The sequence below is a fragment of the Chiloscyllium plagiosum genome, chromosome 10, assembly GCF_004010195.1.
Source record: "Chiloscyllium plagiosum isolate BGI_BamShark_2017 chromosome 10, ASM401019v2, whole genome shotgun sequence".
Taxonomy (NCBI): domain Eukaryota; kingdom Metazoa; phylum Chordata; class Chondrichthyes; order Orectolobiformes; family Hemiscylliidae; genus Chiloscyllium; species Chiloscyllium plagiosum.
The window spans coordinates 75,384,298-75,388,406 of NC_057719.1; the positions used below are offsets into that span (position 1 = coordinate 75,384,298).

The 4,109-nt window shown below is 45.7% G+C and overlaps 1 protein-coding gene across 2 annotated transcripts in view; it reads left to right on the forward strand.

Moving 5' to 3' along the window:
• LOC122553791 overlaps positions 1–4,109 on the forward strand; it is a 50,774-nt gene that overhangs the window by 550 nt on the left and 46,115 nt on the right. The gene's annotated exons all lie outside the window — the stretch shown is intronic.

The window sequence follows — 4,109 nt, forward strand, 5'->3', positions numbered from 1 at the left end:
GGAAAACAGCCCCAGCATGTTCAGCCTCTCCCAGTAGCTCAAATCCTCCAACCCTGGCAACATCCTTGTAAATCTTTTCTGAACCTATTCAAGTTTCACAACATCCTTCTGATAGGAGAGAGACCAAAATTGCACACAATATTCCAAAAATGGCCAAAGTAATTTCCTGTACAGCCGCAACATGACCTCCCAACTCCTATGTTCAGTGCAAACCAAATGCCGCCTTCACTATCCTATCTTCCTGCAACCCCACTTTCAAGGCAATATGAACCTGCACTCCAAGGTGTCTTTGTTCAGCAACATTCCCCAGGACCTTAACATTAAGTCCTGCTCTGATTTGCCTTTCCAAGAGCAAAGGTTGTAAGTTTGTTCTCAGACGTTTCATTGCCATGCTCGGTAACATCATCAGTGAGCTTCCGGTGAAGCGCTGGTGTTCTGTCCTGCTTTCTATTTATGTGTCTTGGTCTGTTATGGTGAAATTCACAAGATAGATCTCCAAAGAAGGAAACCTGATGGATCCAACTCACCCCACTTCCTTGGATTACCTAAGGTACACAAACTAAGGGCCCCTGAGACCCATAGTCTCACTCCCTGGCACACCGACGTACAGACTAGCAAAGGAACTTCATTGTAAACTGAAATAACTGTTAGAAGACTCATGGCACTGCATCCACTCCACCCAAGAATTCCTGAACACCATCAAAGACACCAAGATAGAAGAGGAAAAAGTCATGGTCTCCTTTAATGTAACGACTCTATTCACATCAATTAACATCAGCATAGCCAAGGAATCATGATCTCACTACTAGAGGAACGAAGGACACAAACACCAGACAGCACCAACTCCATCAGCAAGGACAGCATCCTCAACACCTGTGCCTTACTACCCACTGCACCTTCAACGACAAGACCTACAAACAAATCAACGGGACACCCGTGGGATCACCAATATTGGGTTTCTTAGCAGAAGCAGTAATACAGAAACTCAAATGAACAGCCCTCCCCATTATCCAGTCCATGCTTTGGATCTGCTATGTGGATGATGCCTTTGTCATCACAAAATGGAACAACGTCCTTTCTGCCATAAATTTCACCATAGAGGAAGAGAACAACAAAAAACTCTCCTTCCTAGATGTCACAGTGGAACAAACAGTCAGTAGAGAACTGCAGACCAGTTTCTACAGGAAAGCCACACACGCAGACCAGATACTCAACTATAGGAGCAATCATCCCAATACCCACAAACGGAGCTGCATCAGGACATTATTTATATCGGCCACAAAACTGTGTCGCACCCAGGAACTACGAGCAGCAGAAGAAAAATATCTGTACAGTGTATTCAAGAACAATGGGTACCTAATGAATACAATCTGCTGATTCTTAAACAGTAAACTCAATCAAGAAGACACGTGCCCTGAGACTATCCACACTACCATATATTAAAGACATCAATATATCATATATCAATGACTACCAGACTGCCGTGACTGGCACCATGGTAGCCCACAAACATACCAACACACTGAAACCAGCTACCTAAAGGATCCTGTGTCAACATCCAACAAAACGAATGTTATTTACAAAATACCCTGCAAGGACCGCAACAAATGCAACATCAGACAGACAGGCAGAAAACTAGCCACCAAAAGACATGACCAGCTGTCACTAGTAATCTTACACACAGACGAAGAAGGACACCACTTTGACTGGGACAACACATCCATCCTAGGACAATCTAAACAGATACATGCATGGGAACTCCTGGAGGCCTGGCATTTAAACCAGAACTCCATCAATAAACACATTGATTTGGACCCCATTTATCAACCTCTGAGACAAAGAACTGGAAATGATATCACACACATTAAGAGAACAAGACCCACAAATACAAAGCGGTACAGAATACCAGTGCTCCAATGGAGGCTCACTGATAATGTTATGTAGCATGGTGACAACACATCTGAAAACAAACTTATCAGCTCAGCGAGCAAACTTACAACCTGAACTTCAACCTGAGCTACAAATGTTCTCAGATCGCAGAGAGGAGGAGGGTTAATGGTGGTGAGGGTGTAAGGATGGCTGTGTGGAGGGGGGAGAGTGCCATAGATTCTTGATCAGTTGGGGAATCAATGGTTTTTGAAGGAGGGGGGTGGAAGGGCAAAGAAAGTGGACTTCAGGACGGTTCAGATCAGTCAACCACGATTCTATTTAATAGGGCAATAGGCTTAAGGGGCCGGACGGCCTCCTGTCCCTGTTTCTGATCCTTTTACAAAGAAGATTGGGTTCAGCAGCGGCAGAGCATGGGCCGACTGGGGAAAGGGGTAGTCTGGCTAATGGGAGAGTGAGCGATTTGAATGAAGTGACAGATATGGCGAAGTGGGTGGAAAAGTGAAGGGAAGTAAGGAAGAGATGGGAGCACTTAAAACAACCAATGCTGGAGATCATGGTGGGTCAGGCAGCATCCACGGAGAGAGAGCAAACTAACATTTTGAGTCTAGATGGCTCCTCTTCAGAGCTGTTGTGAAGTGTGGAAGGGACAGCATTTATGCTATAGTTTGAGGGGGGAGTGGGTGTGGGGTAGTGGGCGTAAGATGCTGGTGGAGAAAAGATGTTAGTAGATGATGTTGAATGATCAGAATGTGAGAATGGAAGAACAATGATGTGTCTCCTGCCAGACTTGAAAGGACAGTAAATGGAATAGGGGAGGGGAGGACATGACAACAAGCGAAAAGAAAGGAAAGAAATGGTTCCCAATTTGAAGGTGTTGAATTCCATATTAAGTCCAGAAGGCTGTAAAGTACCTAGTCTGAAGATGAGATACTGTTCCTGTGGTTTGCGCTGCTTTTCACTGGAGCACTGCACCATGTCGAGGACAGACATATGGGCATGTGAGCAGGAAGCTGTGTTAAAATGACCGGCTACAGAAAGGTCAGGGTCCTGCTTGTGCGTAGACCAGAGGAGTTCCCCAAAGCAATAACCCAGTCTGGTAGCCAGGAATCGCCAATGGGACAGGCACTAGAACAAAGTGAAACGTAATTAAACATGGTGGCTGGATGCTGACAGAACAGAAGGTAACATGATGAGGAACTTTCATCTGTAAATTCAATTTAACATTTTTTCTTTTCATGAAGCTTTTGCTATTGATTCCTGCTTTAGCCTATTTTCTACTCCACCTGAGACCATGACTCATGCTGCGCTTCCATCTTTTATTGACCCACCTCTTCCTTTTTCCATGACCCCATTTAACTCCCTGAATACCACCTGGCACTGCAGAGGCTTAGTCAGACCTCCATCAGGAAAATTGTGAATTAAAAGGAGCCAGTAAACCTCATAAAGAGGTGTCGGTGTTGTTCCAAGTATGATTAGAGACATGAAAATGATAATGGGGTGTAAAACATTAAACTGAGAAGATTATTTGCATAAACTTAGTGAGACTATGTTGAATTGTGAATTTGGGTAAGCAAAGCATATCTGGGCTATAACTAAAACTATTCCACAGAGACCATTCCATCTGCGACTCCCTCGTTAAATCTGCCCCCCACCGCCACGACCACCACCAACAACACAAACCCACCCTCCACTCCCGGCACCTTCTCTTGCCACACCTACCCCTTCACCTCCATCCATGGCCCCGAATGATCCTTCCACACCTGACAGTGATTTTCCTGCACATCCAAACACCTCATGTACTGTGGTAAAAACAATGACTGCAGATGCTGGAAACTAGATTCTGGATTAGTGGTGCTGGAAGAGCACAGCAGTTCAGGCAGAAGCTCCTCGGATGCTGCCTGAACTGCTGTGCTCTTCCAGCACCACTAATCCAGAACCTTATCTACTGTGTCTGTTGCTCTCTATGTGGTCTCCTCTACGCCAACACATGCAACGTTTCAGAGAATATCTCTGGGGGACACGCACTAGCAACCCCACCGCCCTGTGGCCAAACATTTCAACTCCCCCTCCCATTCTGCCAAGGACATGCAAGTCCTGGGCCTCTTCCACCGCCAAATCCAAGCCACCCGACGCCTGGAGGAAGTAAGCCTCCTCTTCCGTCTTGGGAACCTCCAACCACATGGCATCAACATCGATTTCACCAGTTCTCTCTCTCTCTC